We start from the raw sequence: 24,375 nt of genomic DNA, 5'->3' as shown, positions 1-24,375 counted from the left end.
GACAAGGTTATAGCATATAAAATCATCCGTTGTAATGTCCTTCCTGTCAATGACTTTTTTAGTTTCAATAACAATATCACAAGAGCTACAAACAGATTCAAACTCAATGTCAACCGTTCCAGTTTAGATTGCAGAAAACACGATTTCTGTAACAGAATTGTATATACTTGGAATGCATTACCTGACTCTGTGGTTTCTTCTCATAACCCCAAAGGTTTCACTCAAAAACTGTCCACGGTTGACCTCACCACTTTCCTAAGAGGACTCTAAAGGGGCGTGCATAAGAGCACAAACGTGCCTACCGTTCCTGTCCTACTGTTTCTTTCCCTATGTATATACACGTTTTTAGTACCTCATTTCTCCTCATATATACGTTCATATATTTATAACCTTTTATGTAACGCTTGTATATATTGTTATGACAAATAAATAAATAAATAAGGTTACTTTTTTCCTTTTCAGTCAGTGGTGAAATTCAGCCAGATCTATCCTGATTGGGCAGTCTGGTAGCGCCAGCAGCAGAAGGCTCTGCCCACCTGCCCAGACATCATCACGTCCCGTTTTTGACCCTCTGCGCAGGCGTGGAGGAGGCTCATGCACGCATGTGCATGCACTCACATTTGGAAACCAGTAGGGAAGGTAAGTGAATTTCACCCCTGTATTGAATAATTATTTCTTTAAACTGTGCGTTTTTAAAATGATATCTACTGAAGGTATAGGGATGCAGTGGCTTAGTGGGTAAGACGCTGAGCTTGTCGATCGAAAGGTCAGCAGTTCAGCTGTTCGAATCCCTTGTGCCACTTGACGGAGTGACCTCCCGTTACTTGTCCCAGCTTCTGCCAACCTAGCAGTTTGAAAGCATGTAAAAAATGCAAGTAGAAAAATAGGGACCACCTTTGGTGGGAAGGTAACTACGTTCTCTGTGCCTTTGGCGTTTAGGCATACTGGCCACATGACCACAGAGATGTCTTCGAACAGTGCTGGCTCTTTGGCTTTGAAATGAAATGAGCACTGCCCCCTAGTTTCGGGAATGACTAGCACATATGTGCGATGGGAACCTTTACATTTACCTTACTGAAGGTATATTCAATATCCCTTACAGTCCTTTGGAGTCATTTACCAGATTAGATTAGATTAGATTAGATTAGATTAGATTAGATTAGATTAGATTAGATTCAGTTAGGTATGTTAGATGATGTGAGGTGTTACAGAATAAATCATAATTTGTCTGAAAAAGGTAATGCTCAAAATGCATAGATATCCTCTCTTCATATATAGACAGATGGGAATCATCAAACTTTACCCTTTAGAGAAAGGCAAATGATCTCAAAATGAATATTATTCCCAGATTAATTTATATTCTGGGAGAAATGCAGTTTCTATAACTAGAACATATTTTCAGAAAAATTGTTTTTATAGAAAATTTCTGTGGCCTTCTTTGATTCCAAAAATATTATTACAGAAACTGCAGTTATCAGGGAAGATTCAGTTTTTGTAATCTTTTGTAATCTTTTGTAATCAAGATTATCCTATTTTCAAGTGTTAAATACTAGAAGCCAACAATTGGTGGTGTTAGGAGCTTATGAAAATAATAGGTTCTGATTACAGCTGGTGACTTTGTGAGCTCAGATTGTGATCATTCTGTTAACAATGGGTATTTGTAATTAGATATATACTGTGTTTCCCCAAAAATAAGACCCTGTCTTATATTTTTTGAACCCTGAAATAAGCACTTGGCCTTATTTTCGGGGAGATCTTATTATTTTGGGAGCAAGATGGGGCTCCTCTTGTCATCTGACCTGATTTCCAGATCTGTCTCCTTAACCCTAACCAGAGGAAATGGTGGGGACTAGCTGCTAATGCGGTTAAATATTTTTGGGGAGGGCTTATTTTCAGGGAAACACAGTAGATATGCCTAGATATTGAAACCCTGCAGAAGAGCCCTTTTTTTATGTGTCTGTTACAAACCACTGATTGTCTCACAGCTGATCAGTAATAAAAAAAAATGCTTAAAAAAAGAAAAAAAAGTTCCAAGGATTGCCAGGCAAAGCTTATTGTCACACAGCTGATTGTTTGAACTTTTTTAAAAAACTTTTTTTAGCATTTTTTAACTACTGGGTTCGGGTGAATAGGTAGTAAAAAAATGCTTTAAAAAAGTAAAAAAAAGTTCCATGATCACACAGCACAGATGTACTTTTTAAAGCATTTTTTTATTACCGGTTCAGGTGAATGGTAGCAAATATTACCACCGGTTCAGGGGAACTGGCCCAAACTGTTGAAATGCTACCATTTCGGAGACGACTTCCGGTATCCAGCGGCAACGGACGTCTGGAAGGCTTCTCCTGCCTCCAGTGCCCGAATCCGGCCGCCGCCGAGGCCCTCAGGGGCCAGGTGTTCCGAAAAGGACACCTGCCGCACGGACGGCTCGCCAGGGGTCTCCCAGCCGACATACAGGACTGTGGGGACCGATGCTGGCGCGTCCTAGGCTCGGCGGGGTTCGGAGGCCACAGGCCGCGGCCATTATTTTGGTCGTCGCCTGGGCCGCTGTGCCCGGTGACACCGGGGCATTGGATTTATAACTGCAGCAGCCTGGTGGTGAACAGGGCACGGAGAAGAATTGAGGAGGAGAAGGGAAGGGAATATCGGTAAACGTGAGTGGACTGCTCCGGAGTGCGGGGGGGTTTTTTCTCCCCTGCGGTTGGAAGGAGCACGAGTTATTCTGGAGAGAGGAGAACTTAAAATAAGAAGATTACCGGTTTTGTGGAGCTCTGGAGAGAAGAGGTGATGGAGAAATTTAGGAGGAAAGGTTTGAGGCCTCCTCCTTCTGGGGAACAGTGGTGGCGTCCAGCTTCCGCCTTCACTATGAGAATTTTGATGACATCACTTCCCTTCGGCTTCCTGGTTGACTAACTGTACTCTGGACTCGTTGCTCCTGTGAGTGCCCCCTGGTGGATCCGGAGGAAATTACAAGGATACCGTGCCTGCCTGAGGATTTTGTATTTTTTTTTCCTTAATGGCAAAAGGTCAGAGACCAACTGCTGGAGAGATGGAGAGAATTTTGGAAAAGTTATCTAATATGGACAAGAAATTGGATGAAATAAGAGCAGAAATTGTGACTATCCAAAAGGATTTAAAGGATACTCAACAAGTTTCAGCAGAAAACAAGCAGAAAGTGGAAGGTTTGGAGGGTGAGATGCGGCAGTGCAGAAAAGAGAGGAGGCGACAGGCAATGCTGTGCTTGGACTACAGATGGATAAAATGTCTTATTTCCTTAGGTTTCAAAATTTGGAAGAAGTGGACCAAGAAGACTTGAGAGATGTTGTGACTAAATTGTTGGGAGAATTTCTTGGGAGAGGTGTTGATTTCATGAATTGGGATGTGGATCGAGTTTATAGAGTTAATTGCAATATGCACGCACGCATGCAGTTCCCAGAGAGGTTCATGTCAAATTTGTGAGAAGAGAGACGAGAGATGAAATTTTAGAAAACATAGGAGTGGGGCACTGATTTACAGGGGCAGGGAGATAGCCATTCTGAGGCAGATTCCCAGACAGGTACGTGAAAAAGAAAGAAATATTATTTTTGTCAAGCAAATTGTACCAGAAGGAGTGGGCTTCAGATGGCTGATGCCAGAGGATTGATGATTTTCCGGGAGGGCATTACGAAAAAATCAGTACAATTGCGGAGGCTACGGCCTATGTGGAGGAACACAAAGCCTTCCTGGAATCAGATGACCCAGGAATTGAAGAAGGAGGTTATAGATCATGGGGCTGAGCGGCTGCCGCTGTTGCGGCCCTGGAGTTGGGTCAGGCTGAACCCAGAGTTCTGAGATCCAAAACTAGGAAGTGATAAAGATATTTGGGATTGTGTTGGTTTTCCTTATTCTCTTTTGTACGATATTCTGTTTATTCTTGACTCTTCTTTATTACGTATTTAAAATTTGCAAACTTAGCTACTTCGTGTCACCTGCTTGCCTTATGGCTGTTGTATGTGTTAAAAAATTTGAGTAAAATTCTTATTTTAGATAAGAAAAATGAAAATTTACCATACCTGATATGTATTTGTATAAACCTTTTTTGACTAATAAAAACTTTTTGAATAGATGAAATGCTACCATTTCACCCCTGATTTAGTCCATTTATGGCTACATAGAGACGATAGTCTGATTCCTCTTTTGACTCTGTCTCCAGGTTCTGCCATTCCTTTTCCTACCCTGACTCAGTGATGAGAGTGTTGGGTGAAGTTAACATTTAGAAAAGTCCTGAACAATCTTATTAACAGAAAAATTTGGAGGGGAGCAGAACACATCCTTGATTGATATTCTTTTATATGGGAAATAATGCTGTTAAAATATCACTGATGCTACTTTTAATCAACATCAAACTATTCTCAGCTGACATCATTATTGTTACCAGACACCTGGTAAAAGGAGGACATCTATCCAAAAGGCATAGCCTTAACATAAAATATTGTTCATGTTTTGCAGTATCTCTTCCTGAGCAGCTTTTTTTTTCTGTGCAGAGCTTCCTTAATAAGTGTTAACTGCAAGTTAACAAACTTCCCTTTGTGACTTTAATGAGTTGATTGATACTCTCCCAAGATTCTGCTGCCTGAAATTGACAAGATTTTAATTGGTTAAGTGAAGGCTTTTGCCTCTAGCATATTCTTGCAATTGAAAAACCAGTTTTTCTGATGCTGGTAAAAGTAATTTCATATACACATATGCCTGTAGTTTTTCACTGTAATTTTACCATAGGTGCCAAGAAAGTGAGACAGTTAGGATATCCTTTCCCCATCATTTGTCCCCTTTTCCAATTGTCTGTGTCATCTTTTACTTATTCTGAAATCTGGTAGCCCTAAGTTATAATCATTAACAGTAAGTTTGTCCTATGCCTATTCCCAGGATTTGCATAACTTAAATGAAAGTTAATCATCCCTCTGCAAGGCTAGAGTATTTTTTGGCTAAGTGTTGCAGAATGATGCCTTCATCAATGACTAAGAACCCTGGTCTACAGCTTTCTTGTTCTATAGCTAAAATATTTTCCTTGAATCAGCCAATCCATTAGACAGATGTAGACATAATAGCTGATTTAAGAAAAATGATATATTTGACCTGTATTTCTGAGGAGCAATAAATCCCTGGATTAGCTTGTCCTCCTTTTGAAAACTCGGAACAGTTACTGAGCAATTCTACTCTGCAGCCTCTGGCCAACATGCCCAGATGAGTAACTAACATGGCCAATATGGGTAAATAAAAAACAGGGGCACCATTCACATCAGATTTAAAGAGCTGACCTGGAATAGGGTCACCACCAGCTGCTCTGCCATTTCTTGGAGAAATTAGAAATAGAATTGGACAAATCACCTGCAACAATGAGAAGACTGAGTTGATTTGCTAAATATCTGACACAAGTAGCTAACCCAATTCTCAGAGGTATCTGCTTTCCCAAGGCTTTTGTTAGAAAGCAGGTGTTTGAGCTGTATGCACCTGTCCAGCTCTTTGCTTTGGCAAAGAATCTCATATTCTGCTTTTAACCCTAACCCTGCCTTCCATTGAGGAGCTGTATACTGCAGAAATCAAGAAGAGGGCCGTGAAAATATTTACAGATCCCTCACATCCTGGACATAAACTGTTTCAACTCCTACCCTCAAAACGACGCTATAGAGCACTGCACACCAGAACAACTAGACACAAGAACAGTTTTTTCCCAAAGGCCATCACTCTGCTAAACAAATAATTCCCTCAACACTGTCAAACTATTTACTAAATCTGCACTATTAATCTTCTCATCGTTCCCATCACCCATCTCCTTCCACTTATGACTGTATGACTGTAACTTTGTTGCTGGTAATCCTTATGATTTTTATTGATATTGATTGTTTCCTGATTGCTTATTTGTACCCTATGATTATCATTAAGTGTTGTATCATTAAGTGTTAAATTTGTACCATATGACCATCATTAAGTGTTGTAAATGTTGTACCTTGATGAAAGTATCTTTTCTTTTATGTACACTGAGATCATATGCACCAAGACAAATTCCTTGTGTGTCCAATCACACTTGGCCAATAAAAAATTCTATTCTATTCTAAGGAATGTGAGGGTGGGAATATAGTAATTTTCATGTTTGGCAGTTCTAAAAACAGCTACTAAATTGGCTTTGCTTGGGTATATTCTTTGTCAAACTAGGATTTTTGAAGGCTTGTTTCTAAGGCTCCTTATCATAGGAAGTTACTTCTCAATTGCTCTTGTGAAAAATTCAGTAATTCAGTAAGCACTGAGAACTTTGTGGACATCTTTTGCTAACATAAGATGCTAAAGCCTCTGATATTTGTTGAGGTTCAGAAGATGGATGTGCCCCTTGGGCATGACCCACATCAAACTAGGATTTTCAAGTACTGAGAAGAGGTGAAATCAACCAACATCACTTATTCTTACTACCATATTTCCTGAAAGAAGCCAATACCAGGCTGTTCTAATAGGAGTTGTAAAAGTGAGGTCATTCTGTTTGGAGTGCTAATTAGCTATATTCCAAGAGATCAGCTATAGTATGTTATCTGAAAAGGAATATTACATGGTTGAGAGAGGATAGAGCTCAAGATTGAATCTGGAAATTGGTGGGTCATTCAGGCATGATGAAATTATATTTGAATCGGTCTCTGGTGCTCAGGGATTTGAATGGTAAAACTTGTACTTGGCTCAATCAATCTTTATCCAGTTATAGACCAGCAGATGTGTATCTGGCTTCTTAAGGTATAATGGAATCATGCTTGGCTGAAATGGTGTAGAGCCGCTTTAAGAGCAGAGTCAGCTTATGACACGCTTTGGCATTTCTGCAGGGACTCTTTGTTGGACTGTGATTTGTGTAGTGCAGCATATTGAGAAAAGCTGGATGTAAGATCAGGTGAAGTAAAATAAAAAAGAGATGGAGTGGCTTCTGTTAATTGGTAAGGGGCTGTAAAACCTTTGTGGTGAAACTTCTGTGGTGATAGATTTGTAAACCTAATCTTGCATAGTTTCTTCTCTGGTAATATCAGACTACTAACCAGAGCATACAAAACATTTGCTGGACCAATTCTCGAATACAGCTCATCTGTCTGGAACCCGCACTGCCTATCAGACATTAATACAATCGAACATATCCAGAAATATTTCACAAGAAGAGTCCTCCACTCCTCTGTTCACCACAAAATACCTTATGCCACCAGACTTGGCCTAAATTCTGGGCCTAAAAAACTTAGAACTACGTCATCTTCGGTATGACCTAAGCGTAGCTCATAAAATTATCTGGTATAATACCCTACCTGTCAATGACTACTTCAGCTTCAACCACAACAATACACGAGCGTGCAATAGATACAAGCGAATCGCTCCAAACTCGATTGCAGAAAATACGACTTCAGCAACAGAGTGGTCAATGCCTGTAATGCACTACCAGACTCTGTGCTTTCATCCCCAAACTCCCAAAATTTTAACCTAAGATTATCTACTGTTGACCTTACCCTATTCCTAAGAGGTCTAAAGTATGTGCATAAAAGCACCAGCGTGCCTACCATCCCTGTCCTAATGTTTCCTCTACTTGTATCTATTTTATATATTAAATTCATGCTTATAATTATATAAATTACCTAATACGTGATAGATAGATAGATAGATGATAGATAGATAGATAGATAGATAGATAGATAGATAGATAGATAGATAGATAGATAGATAGATAGATAGATAGATTAATTGAGGTTCTCTTTCATAGAGGCACAAGGACTGGTGTTGACATGTAAGGTATTTTTTTTTTAACAATGCAGTGTTAGAATGTGGTTTTCCATCCTATAGTCTGTGAAGAAGAATTACTCCTTCCAAGTTTAATTGTAGTATAAAACATTTCTTTACCAAGGTTTCTTCAGAGAAGACCTCTGGAGTTAAGAGAGTTATATTGTCCTTGGGCAAGTTATTGTTAACTCTGCTCAAGATTAGCCAATGTCTCAAAATAGTTCGGATTTTTAGTGAAATGACTTGACAGAGTACCTCTCTTTGATATTAAGCAACAGAGATGTGTTCAAATCACAAGGAGCATATTTTTAAACTGAAGAGGATTCCAGAGATTTTCTCATTTTGAGTAGCGTGAGTAAGATAGTTGGAGCTTTGAATTTAATTAAGATTCTGCAGATAATGGGCTAGAGAGCCAGCCTATGGCGTCTTTGTCTACATGAGAGATTATGCCATATAACTGAGAGGGAATCGCTGACTTGCAATAAGTCCATCTGTGTTGGTTGATAGTGTTTTCTCTAATAATGAGCATTATTTGAGTTGGTTGTAGAAGATAATTGGAGCATCAGAGAGATGAGATGTTGAGAGAGTTTTCAGGTTGCCATTTGGGGTCACTTTAATTTCTCCGGGGAACAACAAACTTGTTCTCTCTTCATCTGCAGAATACAACCTTTCAGCTGTCTGGCAGTCAGCGGAATGATTTACAAGGTTGTACAGAGCATCAAGTTTTTTGTTGATGGCTGTAAGATTCAGATAGATCAAAGACACAATGTCAGCTATAAAAAAAACCACCCTGTTTCCCCTGCAGATCAGGTTGAGAGACAGCAGCTGTTAAATTCTCCATCCTCTATGCCTGAAGTGTTCAGTACTTTATCTGACCTCCTTGAAGAAGGAGAGGGCTTATTTTAATATTGCTCTATAGATCTTTAAGCTCATTTCCTATGAAATTTACAGAGTCAGATTGGTCACTTAAAGTGAATAAATTATCCCCCTTTACTGGGATTCAATCAACAGTTGGTATTAATTTGTTGATTTTCTTTTGTTTGAGGCTTTTGGGGGATCTGGGTAGTTGGAGTTTATTCAAGCTCTTTCCTTTTTGCTCATCAAGATTTAATGATTACTTCCCAAGTTAACCTTCTAAAATTGAATTCTTAAAAAAAAGAAGAAGAGACGAAGCAAAACTCTTCTTTTTTCCTTAGTTCCTTAATGGAATGAAGCTGATTGCTGAGAATATTAAATAACTAAGGGGTTTACTGAGGTAGGCTAAAAATATATTATAAAGACTAGGTAGAAAACAGAGTGGAACAGTAAAGAAAGCTAAACCCATTGAAACTCTAGCACCTATGAAATAAAAACATTCCATATATGTATAAGTGTACCTCACTGTTCTTAGCTGAGCTTACCTCTTTATTTAACATAACATCAGAGTTGGAAGGGACCTTGGAGGCCTTCTAGTCCAACCCCCTGCCCAGGCAGGAAACCCTACACCATCTCAGTCAGATGGTTATCCAACATTTTCTTAAAAATTTCCAGTGTTGGAGCATTCACAACTTCTGAAGGCAAGTCGTTCCACTTATTAATTGTTCTAACTGTCAGGAAATTTCTCCTTAGTTCTAAGTTGCTTCTTTCTTTGATCAGTTTCCACCCATTGCTTCTTGTTCTACCCTCAGGTGCTTTGGTGAACAGTCTGACTCCCTCTTCTTTGTGGCAGCCCCTAAGATATGGGAACACAGCTATCATGTCTCCCCTAGTCCTTCTTTTTGTTAAACTAGACATACCCAGTTCCTGCAACCGTTCTTCATATGTTTTATCCTCCAGTCCCCTAATCATCTTTGTTGCTCTTCTCTGCACTCTTTCTAGAGTCTCAACATCTTTTTTACATCGTGGCGACCAAAACTGGATGCAATATTCCAAGTGTGGCCTTACCAAGGCATTATAAAGTGGCGCTAACACTTCATGTGATCTTGATTCTATCCCTCTGTTTATGCAGCCCAGAACTGTGTTGGCTTTTTTAACAGCTGCTGCACACTGCTGGCTCATATCTAAATGGTTATCCACTAGGACTCCAAGATCCCTCTCACAGTACTACTATTGAGTAGTGCTTAAGGTTGCAATTTCATTTTGCAGCAGAAATATCTCCTTCATCATGCCATTTTCTTATTGAATAGCAAATAAAGTGCATACTGTTCATAAGTGCATACACTTAACTATTAAGGGAAGCAAATCTTCTCCTAATCAAGTCAGAGAAATAATATTCCTCATGAAATGTCAATGCCCATTATAGAAGTAAAGAATTTATGAGAGCTGGGAGTGGACTAAAATGTATTAGTGCAAGAGGAAAAGATTTCATGTTTTAAATATAAAGACTGGACAAGAAGAAGGCCACATGAGCCCTCCAGACCAATTTGTGATTTGTACTGGTTGGAACGAAAATTATAAGGGCAGATGTAAGTAGCTCTCTTTATAATTGTTCCCAAGACAGAGAAATCAATTAATTCTACTTTCCCATTAATTTTACTTAAAACCCTTATTCATCGAAACAAACAAAATCCACATCCATGGATTGAATTTAAAGAGAAACATAAAAGTATGTGCACATAAACATTTTTAAAATGTTGAAGAAAATTTATCATTCAAATCCATGCACACATACACACACACAAAGATCACTATAAATTATTAAGATGCTACCTGTAGTCAAATGATAATGAACTACTTTGTGTATACAAGGATACATCTTATCTTAATATATATTATCAGGTTATATATAACTATAATCTGATATGTAAGAAATACCACTCAAGAACTCTGATAAGAGTTACATGTTCTGATCAGACAAAGAATATCTTAGAATAGTATCCTTCAAATAAGATTTTTCTCTAAGTCAATAGACAGATATTTCATCTTTTGTTCCCAAGTCTGCACGCTTAAGCTATTTGTGTGGATATTTCTCCTAGTAATAGTTAGGTCAGTTAATTTCTTATTCGTTTTGCTGTCTTGGTTTGATGTAATTACTGGTTGGCTTATAATAAGATACTCATGCATACTGATTTTATATTTTGGTGACAAAGAGACCTGCAAATTGCCTTCAAATTGTCACTTGGATTCTGCCTGTGTTGTGTAGATCTGGTTTAATTGATTGAGATATAGTCTAGAAAGATTATCTGGGAAGATCTGGGCTGAAGAACTGAACAATGTCCTTGGATCTATTGGCACAGTAACCTGATATTAGATCCATGTCCTCCTTTGTTGAATGGTGAATTGGAGGTCTGAGTGGTAATGAATTAATCCATAAGGGAGGGAGAACGTCCATCTGTGTTTAAGGAAATAATAGTCTGCCCCCTTCACAAGTAGCCAACACTGAACCTAATGTGGTTATTTCTATCTGTGATTATCTAGGGCAAGGCACAGAGGCAACACAGTCAGCTGATAGTTCAACTCACCACTTTATTGCTCCAACTTTCCCTCAGATGCTCCCACATTATGGCAAGTCCCAGAGCTAAATGATCTCTCTTTCTCTCTCTTTCTCTCTCTCTCTCTCTCTCTTCCGGAGTGGTTGGGTTGGACTGCGCTGTTCCTGCCTCCTCTCCACTCTCTGTGCTCGGGGATCAGGAAGGGGCAGTTCTTGCTCATCACATGAGCTCCTTCGCTCCTCATTTCCATGGCCTGCCCTCTGCTGGTCGTCCTGGCCCTATTCCTCCTTGCTAGCAAGCCATCCCACTTTTGAGAGGCCCTGGCCTGCTTCCTCCCCACATTCCTGTGAAGCCAATGAAGCCACCCCCTCAATCTCCCTCAGCTCCAGCTCCAGCTCCAGCTCCAGCTCCAGCTCCAGCTCCAGCTCCAGCTCCAGCTCCAGCTCCAGCTCCAGCTCCAGCTCCAGCTCCAGCTCCAGCTCATCTTCCTTCAAAGATTCAGGCTCCGACAGGGACATGACACTATCCCATCTCCAACGTTTAAGGAAGATTGTTGAGAAGGTGTCCTGGTTCTATCTCCAGAGGAAGCGAATTATCTGGACCCTTCTCACTCATATTTAAGATTTGGACACAGTAGCACATTTGCTCATGCTCATAGATGAATTACCTCTTGGACCCTCCAGTTCAACAACAAAGGAGGACATAGATCTAATATGGTGGGACTGAGATTAGAGTGAAAAATGTATTCTGGTTTTTATAGCTCTCTTAGCAGCCTTCAGTACCATCAGAGGAGCTATATTTCTGGACAGAGTCATGGAGTTGGCAATGGGAAGAACTTTGTCACAGTAGATTTCCTCCTTCCTTCATTGTCATTTCCAGTGAATGTCTATGAGACGAATGATCCAGCCCTTGTTTCTGAGCAATGGTATAGTTCAGGGTTTGATTCTCTTCCTTCTGTTATGAGGTCACCAGGTGAAGTCATCTGTTGACATTGGGTTAGGTGTCATCAATATGCTGATTACATCCAGTGGCGAAATCCCACCGGTTCAGGCGAACCAGTAGTGATAAAAGCTACTGGTTGGTCCGAACCAGTATTTCCGATCATCAGCTGTGCCAAGCGATTTAAAATAGCTAGAAAGCAGGAAATCCTCTAAATTGCGTGGCACAGCTGTTCCCCTCCTTGCTGTTCTACTTACTTTCCCAAGACTCCTTTTTCCACATGCAGCACATGTTTGGTGTGTACTGTGCATGTGCACATGCAGCATGCATTTGGCGTGCACTGTGCATGCGTGCACAGTGTGTGTTTGGCAAGCACTGTGCATGCGCACATGTGCAGCGTGCATTTGGCATGCACTGCACATGCAGGGCAGCGAATCAATGGCAAACCAGGGAGGATTTCACCACTGATTATATCCCATTATACATCTCAACACTTTGCTTTCAAGGTTCTGTCTCATGTCCCTGGTGGCCTGAATGGGTGACAATGCTTGCAAGATTTTAAGGAATTTCTATGTAACACTATTTTGTAAGCAATGTACAGTTCAAGTGCTGGTTATGATCTATAAAGTTTTTCTTGACACAGGATATGGCTATTGCAAGACTGCTTGTCTCCACTTATTTCTGCCATCCAATAAGATCCAGAATGATATACATTCTCTGGAACCATCACTTAAAGTGCGTCATCAGGCAGGACCCACAAATTATGCATTTTTTTGTCACTTCACCTATGAAACAACATTTTCAATAAGAATTAGATGGTCCTGACCTGCTTTTTAGATGACAAGACCTGTTTTTGCCTCGGGAACTGAGTTAGCAGATTTTGTACCCAACTTAATTAATTTTATATTGGTTTTGGTTAGATCAAATTCCTCAAACATTTATGTTATGTTCATTCATTCATTCATTCATTCATTCATTCATTCATTCATTGTTTTTAATTGTTTGTTGCTGTCCTGAAACATATGTTGGCTGTATACATTAACATAATTGAGTCAGTAAGCAAGTCGTACAAAATCCAATGAAGAAATTGGATCATGGGTAGAGCAAAATGATTAGGTGGCCTCTGGACTTCTACAAATTATGTCAAATCAAACAAGAATTAACGCTTCTGATATGGCATATCTATTTGTCTATCTATCTATCTCAGAAATTTGTGAAAATTGATGTGACCATTACAGAAAGAAAACTCAAGCAACTACATCAGTTGAAGTTTCTGAAACAACATCAAGGGTAATCTGACAAAAATGGCATTGCACAATCGACTTTGAAAGTTTAATCAGTTCTTAAGTTAGGCTACTCAGTTTTTCCTGGATAGGGTCACATCGAATCTTTCAATTAAAGCTGCCAAAAGATATTCCAGTATATATCCCTTCTATCTGTACCTCCGTGGAATATTATCTCTCATCTGTTGCTTATTGTGTGAAGGAGGTAGGAACAATGTCACTGCTTTAAAAACAAAAAAACAAAACTGAATAGGACCATGAGCACATGTGGCATTTGGTTTGTCAGCTCTTTTAATCAACCTTCAAGGTTTATTAACAGAAGCAATTAGGTAGTGAAAAAAAAAAGAATTAACTTCTTCAGCATCATCTACTAGGGCCCAAAGAGATTAAATTTTAATGTCTATGAGCATTGTAAATCACCTAGACCTGTAACAAACTCTACTGATGGCTAGCAAGGCAGAATAAAGAAATCTGGAAAAAAAGATGCAATGGGATGCTGTTTATCTTCTATCCTTTTCAGCTCATGATAATTTGACATCATCATCACCATTATCATCTTTTAGATTTCAGGAGCCAAAATGTGAATATATTGCTGCAGCTCTGTTTAATATGAACATATACAGTGGCTAGGTTTAACAACTAAATAATGTGGATTGCTTGGTTTTTAGTTTCTACTACATCATAAATATGGATTTGCTCTTTTGCTCCCATTATCCAGCAATACCTTTATGCTGGAGCTCTAAATCAGCTGTTAAAAATATTTGTAACCTTGGCTTCTAACTTGCAAGACCGACAATGGAAATATTTTCAATAGCTCCCAGTCAATTATTTTGTCCTGTTTTAGGACAATTGCAGAGTGACTTAAGACAGAAAAAAGGAAAACTAATGTAAATACAAGGCAAGTGTGATTTAGACCTGAATGGAAGATTTAATAATAGTAATAATAATAATAATATTTTAATTTGTATACCGCCCTTCTCCCGAAGGACTCAGGGCGGTGAACAGGATTTGAAATTCAAAGGGGATTGAATGTGGAACTTCTATTTGTTTTGTTGGTCTGTTCAAAAAAAATTTTAAAGCCTGTTTTGCCTCAAAAGATATTTCTCTCTCTCTCAGTAAAGTTCTTTTGCCTCTGATCATTGCGTTTATGGGGTGCCAGAATAATGAGTGAGGAAACTTAGTGCTTCCTGGATGAATTCCCTCATACTAAGCAGAAGGTCTTAATTGTGGCATGCTCCTTTAGGGAAATGGGTGGTCGAGAAAGATAGATGATAGATAGATAGATAGATAGATAGATAGATAGATAGATAGATAGATAGATAGATAGATAGATAGATACTGTAGATCAGGGGTCACCAACCTTGGCAACTTTAAGCCTGGCGAATTTCAACTCCCAGAATTCCCCAGCCAGGTTTGCTGGCTGGGGAATTCTGGGAGTTGTAGTCTGCCAGGCTTCAAGTTGCCAAGGTTGGAGACCCCTGCTGTAGATAGATAAATAGATTAGATAGATAGATAGATAGATAGATAGATAGATAGATAGATAGATAGATAGATAGATAGATAGATAGATAGATAGATACCATAGATAGATACCATAGATAGATAGATAGATAGATAGATAGATAGATAGACAGACAGACAGACAGACAGACAGACAGACAGACAGACAGACAGACAGACAGACAGACAGACAATCTATCTCTATCATCTTTATATCTACGTTTACACACATACACATAATACCTGGCTATGTCTTTCTATCTTCTGTATGAAAAAGAATAAGTTCAATGAGGAAAGAAAGAAGGCAAGAAAAAAAAATGATTGCAAGATTAACTGTTGAGCATATCAGTGTAACTTTTATGACTGCAGCTGTGTTCTTAATGTTTCCTTAACTGATACGTACTTTTTTAAAAAAAAAGATATACATCAATATCAATGCATGAACAGTGTGACATCTGGGTGTCTTTCATTTTGATACAAATAACAGTAATGATATTAATAATATTTGTTACGTTAATCAAGCTTTTGTAATCTTAGGATTGATACACATATTTGTATTAAGATATAATCCTTTCAATATTTAGTTGTTCAATGTTTCAGTATGCCATTCTAGTGCCAAACACAATATTGAGTATAGATAGATAAATGCTGGCCATAATGACCCAATTAGACAAAATGACACAAAGACAGATTTATTTATTTGTAAAATGTATTAGACACCCCTTACCACAAAGTAAGATTCATCATAAAAAAAAAAAGGTTGGTGAAAGAAACATCTTTTTTTAACCTTGTCCCAATTCTTACACATTTTTAACATTTAGACTAGCACTTACTGTATATTAGCTCATCTGTCATGGCCCCATAGAGGCCTGAGTCTGCAGAGAAGGATGAGACAGAGCTAGGGCCAAAGGAGGGAGAGAACCAGCCCCAATGGCTCTGGAAGAACGACTAGAGGAGCAGGATGAGGCAGCCCTGGGTCCCTCAGATCTGGGGAGGATTGCCAGTGAGGAGGAATGAGAGCAGGATGACTGAGAGAGAGCAGGAAGTGGAGAAGAGGAGCAATGTGACAAGTAAGGACTGTCCCCTCTGGATCCCCAAGTAAAGAGAGTGGAGAGGAGGCAGCAACAGAACAGGCTCGACGACTTGGGTGGAAAGCACCCCACCCCTCTTCACAAGGCCCCTCTTCACAAGGCTCATCTGGAGAATGAGATTTAAAGAGATGCCATTGGGAGGGCATTTGTTGGGGAAAAATGCTGAATTCTTGGAACTTTGCATGCCGTTGCCGACATCTGCATTTTGCTGTGCTTTGTCTTGTGTGCCTTGCCCAACTGGACTTCTTGCCTCATTGCTGTTTTGCTAACTTTGCTTGTTGGACTTCTTGCCTTGTTGCTCCCTTGCTACAATAACTTTGTTTGCTGGACTACTCACAGCCGAAGGCTGTTGGAGGTGCGTGTGGGAGCTTTTGCTCCAGGACTTTCAGGAAATGTGGGGATGTTTGGAGAAAAGTTGGAGCAATAAAAGGGAGTTAGAACAGTTCTCCAGCTGTGTTTCTTCTGTGCCTCGCCCAGGGTCATCACATCATCATTCATTCACTCGTTGTCAAGGGGCTTGATAATCTGTTCCAGTCTTATCAGTATTAAAAATACGATATGATCTAAAAATCAGACTTGACTCTGTATTCAGAGCACCAACATTGGGTTCCTGTTGCTTTAATAGAATCACTGTAAAAGTCTAATAGTTCGTTGGCCCAAGAGACAGAAAAATCAAGTAAATTGAGAACTTAGAAAGCAAATGAAGTCCAAACAAGGTTAGCCTGTCCTCTCAACAGAGCTAAGATAATCAGTGTTTCATGAAGTTAGAACATTCATGGGCTAGCTACTTAGTTCAATATCAAAGAGTCAATTTCATTTTCCAAAGCTCAGATTTTTGCATACATGGGAGTGAAATTTTACATTATGTATGGTCTGTATCAACCCTGAAAGCAGAAGAGGAGCCACTGAATCTTCCAAATCCTTCAACATTTGATCTTTTAAAGCAGATTCCCTGTATGATTTACCAATCTGCTTCATCGGGATAATCCAATCAAAGTTTCAGCAGACCGAGACATTTATTTCAAGCTTGGCACATTATTTCAAACTTTGCATATGAATTAGGTAAAAGGAAAAAGGAATGAAAGGATCTGAAAACATTGTACTTTGTTCATTCAAAGTCCTTTAGAGTAATGAGCAGAAATTAATTCTTCTCTGAGAATCTGCAGAATTCCAGTTGGAAAAAAGACAGCACTGGACTAAGGCAAGACAATAACATGCAATGGCAACTTCAAAAAATTGGTCTGGGTTTCATTTCCAATAGTTAAATTTTTTGTCTCTGTGTGACATTGGAAATCTGGATAACTGGCATAAAATGGTTACATTCCACAAAAAAGAACTAACTTTCATCAAACAGAATGCATGACTTGCTTGGGTGGCAGCCCTATGGTGATGCTTTCAACAGACTGTTTGGTGTTTTTGTTCTACCATATTTTAAGATCTAACATCAAAAACATCATCAAAAAAGGACAACAAAGAACGTTCTTTCTGTGCCAACTCAGAAAGCTCAAACTGCCCAAGGAGCTGCTGATACAGTTCTACAGAGGAACTATTGAGTCTATCATCTGCACCTCTATATCTGTCTGGTTTGGTTCTGCAACCCAACAAGACAGACACAGACTTCAGAGGATAATTAGAACTGCAGAAAAAACAATTGCTACCAACCTGTCTTCCATTGAGGACCTGTATACTGTACAAACCAAAAAGAGGGCTGTGAAAATATTTACAGATCCCTCACATCCTGGACATAAACTGTTTCAACTCCTACCCTCAAAATGATGCTATAGACACTGCATACCAGCACAACTAGACACAAGAACAGTTTTTTCCCGAATGCCATGCTAAACAAATAATTCTGTCAACACTGTCAAACTATTTACTAAATCTGCACTATTATTAATCTCATTGTTCCCATCACCCATCTCCTTCCACTTATGACTGTAACTTTGCTGCTTGTATCCTTACGACTTATACTGTAATTGATTGTTTCCTGAATGCTTAAATGTAGCCTATGACTATCATTAAGTGTTGTATCATTAAGTGTTAAATGTGTACCCTATGACTATCATTAAGTGTTGTAAGTGTTGTACCTTGATGAAGGTATTTTTTCTTTTATGTACACTGAGAGCATATGCACCAAGACAAATTCCTTGTGTGTCCAATCACACTTGGCCAATAAAAATAAATAAATAAATTCTAAATTCTATTCTATTCTACTATCATTATAAATTTGACAAATCAGTTTTGCAACATAGTGGCCCTCATATAGCTACATATAGTTGTTATAAATTGATCAAAATAATTCTGTTCCCTTTAATGTCCCCTTGAGTATTATTAATTATTAATACTCAAGAATGTAGCATACAGGAAATTTCATATATCCCTTCATATCTGTAATAATACATGTATTCCAGTTGTTATACTAATTCCGTTTTTTTTCTTTTACTTTGTTTAAACAGTTTTTGGATAAGTGATGGGAATGTTTACAGGCTGATAATGTAATAAAGGAATCCAAAATAATTAAGTAAGCACTAGGAACTACATTCATGAATTCCACATTTTTATCCATATAATGGAAGAGAATAATCAATTTCTTAATGAAAGCTTTTATTTTACCAAAACTGAAGTTACTCATCATATAGGCCAAATGTGGCCATAACAAAATCCCATTTAATCTTAATAGTTTGTCAAATTGAAGTAAAGATGTGATCTAATGTATGATTATCTGCATGTATCAAGACAAATATTTCTTGAGCAAAACGCAGGGCTATCATGGATGGTATAACTTCCCCCCCCCCCCCCGAGGCATGGTGACTAAAATACAAAGCCCACCCCAAGGCATGGTGATTAAAATACAAAGTAATTGGAGAAACTGCCCAACCAGCTGAAGTTCAGGAATCCTGCTGGGCTGTTAGTTGGTCATTCCATAAACAAGATATACATACATACATACATACATACATACATACATACATACATACCATACTTATTCCATCAAAAACAAGTATGTTCATTCCAGGTGAAATGATCACTATGCGCGATCCGGTAGCAATGAGGGTGGGTAGTTCAGAGAACCAGTAGCAAAAATCCCTGCCCCCGCCCCCCGCCCATGCCCACCCAATCGCCCGGTCCCCATTTGCCTGCTTGGCAGCTTCCTGCTTCTTTTGGTCTCGCTCATTATTACAGCCTTGCTTCGGCTGCTGCAATCAATTGCGTCTGCTAGCAACTAAATCTGCCTGCCTGCAATCCATCGCATCAGTGAGCAACTCAATTTGCCTGCCTTTTCCTTTGAACTAGGTAAGTGGGGGGGGAGCTTTAAAAATAGTTAATTGGGGTTTTTTTAGACCCCAATTAACTATTTTTTAATTTTATTTTTAGACAGAGCAATTTAAAGTTAAGTAAGTTTTAAATTTAGCTGCTTTTATCTAAAATATAAATAAAATAAAATAATAAAATAAAATAAAATTTTTTTTTTATTTTGTCACAACAGTATACACAAACATTGTCATAGATAAAACAACACATCATGAATGAAATATATATATATATAAGTAAAAGTATGCAACAGCTATGTTAATTTGATATAATGAAGGGAACAATAGGACAGGAACGGTAGGCACTTTTGTGCTCTTATGCACGCCCCTTATAGTCCTCTTAGGAATGGGGTGAGGTCAATAGTAGACAGTTTTTGGTTGAAGATTTTGGGATTTTGAGTAGAGACTATGGAGTCAGGTAATGAGTTCCAAGCGTCAACAACTCTGTTACAGAAGTCATATTTTCTGCAATCAAGTTTGAAGCGGTTGACATTAAGTTTGAATCTATTGTTTGCTCTTGTATTATTGCGATTGAAGCTGAATCTGATTGAAGCATTTGCTGGTTGAGATTTGGAGTTGCCAAGTTTTAGACCAATCGGAAACAAAGTCAAGGTCTTCTTGAAGGGTAGAAGTATTGTTAGTGGTATTAAATAGTTTGACATCGTCAGCAAAGAGAACACAATAACTTGAGATAAGGTTACAGAGATAATTTATGTATAGTATGAAGAACGTTGGTCCAAGAACACTACCTTGGGGAACACCACTTTTGACAGGAACAGGATTTGATATAGCATTGCCAATTTTGACCATTTGTTGTCTATTTGAAAGGAAGGCATTTATCCAATTGTGAAGAGTTCCCGAAATGCTGTAGAATTTTAGTTTGAGGAGAAGTTTATCATGTACTACTGAGTCAAAAGCTTTGCAGAAGTCTATGTAGATTGCATCTATTGCTTTTCCTTGATCAAGGTTGGTAGTCCATATGTTTTTGCAGTGGAGAAGTTGTAAGTTACAAGACAATTTTTTTCTGAAACCAAATTGTTTATTAAATAGTTTGACATCGTCAGCAAAGAGAACACAATAACTTGAGATAAGGTTACAGAGATAATTTATGTATAGTATGAAGAGTTGGTCCAAGAACACTACCTTGGGGAACACCACTTTTGACAGGAAGGCATTTATCCAATTGTGAAGAGGTCCTGAAATGCTGTAGAATTTTAGTTTGAGGAGAAGTTTATCATGTACTACTGAATCAAAAGCTTTGCAGAAGTTTATGTAGATTGCATCTATTGCTTTTCCTTGATCAAGGTTGGTAGTCCATATGTTTTTGCAGTGGAGAAGTTGTAAGTTACAAGACAATTTTTTCTGAAACCAAATTGTTTATTAGAGAAGGTTGTTTGTTTCAAGGTGGAGTGTAATGGATTGGTTTATGATAGATTCCATTACTTTGCATGAGACACAACATAGAGAGATAGGTCTGTAATTTTCAACAAGGCTGGATCTCCTTTTAAAGATAGGGATGACTGTGGCTAGAGACCAGAGTTTTGGAAGGAACTAGTTGTGAAGGCTTTATTAAAGATTATGCTTAGGGTTCAGCTATATTAATTGAAAGTTTTTAAAAGTATGCAACAGCTATGTTAATTTGATATAACATTGCCAATTTTGACCATTTGTTGTCTGTTTGACAGGAACAGGATTTGATATAACATTGCCAATTTTGACCATTTGTTGTCTGTTTGACAGGAACAGGATTTGATATAGCATTGCCAATTTTGACCATTTGTTGTCTGTTTGACAGGAACAGGATTTGATATAACATTGCCAATTTTGACCATTTGTTGTCTGTTTGACAGGAACAGGATTTGATATAGCATTGCCAATTTTGACCATTTGTTGTCTGTTTGACAGGAACAGGATTTGATATAACATTGCCAATTTTGACCATTTGTTGTCTGTTTGAAAGGAAGGCATTTATCCAATTGTGAAGAGTTCCCGAAATGCTGTAGAATTTTAGTTTGAGGAGAAGTTTATCATGTACTACTGAGTCAAAAGCTTTGCAGAAGTCTATGTAGATTGCATCTATTGCTTTTCCTTGATCAAGGTTGGTAGTCCATATGTTTTTGCAGTGGAGAAGTTGTAAGTTACAAGACAATTTTTTTCTGAAACCAAATTGTTTATTAGAGAGAAGGTTGTTTGTTTCAAGGTGGAGTGTAATGGATTGGTTTATGATAGATTCCATTACTTTGCATGAGACACAACATAGAGAGATAGGTCTGTAATTTTCAACAAGGCTAGGATCTCCTTTTTTAAAGATAGGGTTGACTGTGGCTAGAGACCAGAGTTTTGGAAGGGAACTAGTTGTGAAGGCTTTATTAAAGATTATGCTTAGGGGTTCAGCTATATTAATTGAAAGTTTTTTTAAAAAGTATGCACATAGACCATCTGGTCCAATAGATAATGATGGTTTCAGGTTGCGAAGGGCTTTTTCAACATTATCTTCTGTGAAGTCTATATGTGTTAAGTCATTGTTAACATTTTTGGTACGATTGAGGAATGTCGGATATGAGCCATCGCTGTTTACAAAGACTGAGCCGAAGAATGTGTTAAAGAGGTTTGCTTTAACTGTTTCGTCAGTACATTCTTTGCCGTTAGGTTCATTTAGTGGTGGAATGGATCTTGTTTCTTTAAGTTTATTGTTCACAAAATTATAGAAAGCACAATTGGAATTAGTGTGTAGAAAGTCTTCTTCTTGCTTGGTGTGGTAAATGTTACATTTTGTTTTATTTTGTCAATCATATATATATAAGTAAAAGTATGAACATAATTTGTTTTATTTATTTATTTGTTTTATTTTGTCACAACAGTATACACAAACATTGTCATAGATAAAACAACACATCATGAATGAAATATATATATATGTGTGTGTGTGTGTTTGAGAGTCAGTTGTGTTGTGTTATGTTGTGTGTGTGTAAAGTGTGAAAGTCGGTTTTTGGGCTTTTTGTAGCTGTGTGAGGTTCCTGCTTGTTGCAGGGGCCATTTTGGGTGAGGTGCAGCTGCTTTTACATTGTGTGTGAGTCAGTTGTGTTGTGTTGTGTGTGTGTAAAGTGTGAAAGTTGGTTTTTTGTACCTCTTATTGTTTTGTGTACTTTATTATTTTATTATTTATTGTTATTGGCCATGCCCACCCAGTCACCTGACCACCAAGCCACACCCACCAATTAAGCCATGCCCACAGAACCGGTAGGGAAAATTTTTAGATTTCACCCCATGTTCATTTCTAAGTTTCAAATTTCTCTTCTCTTCTCTACCTTGCCCTGCCCTCTCCTCCCCACCCCTCCCCTCTCCTGCCCTTCCCTGCCCTTCCCTGCCCTTCCCTGCCCTTCCCTTTCTCCCCTTCCCTTCCCTTCCCTTCCTTTCCCTTCCCTTCCCTTCTATTCTATTCTATTCCATTCCATTCCATTCTATTCTATTCTATTCCCGTATAAAGAATGTTTCTCCTGCATAGTTTTATTTCTGGTGAAATTGACTATACCTTTTGGGTGTTTTTAAAATATTGACATCTGAACTAGTGGACAGATTAAACATATGGGCAAGTGGGTGGTATATATATATATATATATATATATATATATATATATATATATATATATATATATATATATATATATATGTGTGTGTGTGTGTTTTCTGAGGTTTTCGCGGGTGTTTGTATGTAGGTCTTTGGTTATTCGGGTTTTCTCCCACGTAAAATTGGAAGTGTCTTGGCGACGTTTCGACGAAGTCTCATTCGTCATCTTCAGGCTTCAGCTTCGTGCTTCCCAGAAAATTTTTTTTAATTTTATTTATTTGTTTTATTTTGTCAATCATATATATATATAAGGTAACAGGTAAAAGTATGAACATAATTTGTTTATTTATTTTATTTATTTTATTTATTTATTTGTCATAACAATATATGTAGGTATCATACAAAAAGATTATATAATATATAAACACATATATGAGTAAATATAAGGAGGTATAAGCATATATATATATATATATATATATATATATATATATATATATGAAGAATATATATATATATATATATATGAAGAAGAATATATATATATATAAGAAGAAGAAAAGAAAAACAATAGGACAGGAATGGTAGGCACGTTTGTGCGCTTATGCACGCCCCTTATGGTCCTCTTAGGAATGGGGTGAGGTCAATAGTAGAAAGTTTTTGGTTAAAGATTTTAGGATTATGGGAAGAGACCACAGAGTCAGGTAAAGTATTCCAAGCACTGATGATTCTGTTACAGAAGTCATATTTTCTGCAATCTAGATTAAAGCCGTTGACATTAAATTTAAATCTATTGGTTGCTCTAGTATTATTGCAATTGAAGCTGAAGTAGTCTTTAACAGGAAGGACATTACAATAGATGATTCTGTGAGTTAAACTTAGGTCTTGTCGAAGGCGATGAAGTTCCAAGTTTTCTAAGCCTAGGATTTCAAGTCTGGTGGGGTAAAGTATTTTGTTGTTTTCAGAGGAATGGAGAACTCTTCTTGTAAAATATTTCTGGACGCATTCAATTGTATTGATGTCAAAGATGTGGTGAGGGTTCCAAACAGGCGAGCTGTATTCTAGAATTGGTCTAGCAAATGTTTTATATGCTCTGGTTAGTAGTGTGGTGTTTTTGGAAAAGAAGCTACACAAGATTAGGTTTACAACTCTTAGAGCTTTTTTTGCTATGCGGTTGCAGTGGGCTTTGGCACTTAGATCATTTGACATGAAAACTCCAAGGTCTTTAACGGGATGGGGGTCATCTGTAAGGTAATGTCCATCAAGTATGTACTTAGTGTTTGGGTTCTTTTTTCCAATATGTAAGACTGAGCATTTGCTGGTTGAGATTTGGAGTTGCCAAGTTTTAGACCAAATGGTTAGATGATCAAGGTCTTTTTGAATGATAGATGTATTGTCTGTGGTGTTAAATAGTTTGACATCGTCAGCAAAGAGAACACAATTACTTGAGATATGGTCACAAAGATCATTAATGTATAGTATGAAGAGTGTTGGTCCAAGGAC

The sequence above is a fragment of the Ahaetulla prasina genome, chromosome 5 (assembly GCF_028640845.1).
Source record: "Ahaetulla prasina isolate Xishuangbanna chromosome 5, ASM2864084v1, whole genome shotgun sequence".
NCBI lineage: Eukaryota > Metazoa > Chordata > Lepidosauria > Squamata > Colubridae > Ahaetulla > Ahaetulla prasina.
The sequence above is the reverse complement of the archived record's forward strand: the minus strand, read 5'-3'. Positions refer to the sequence as shown.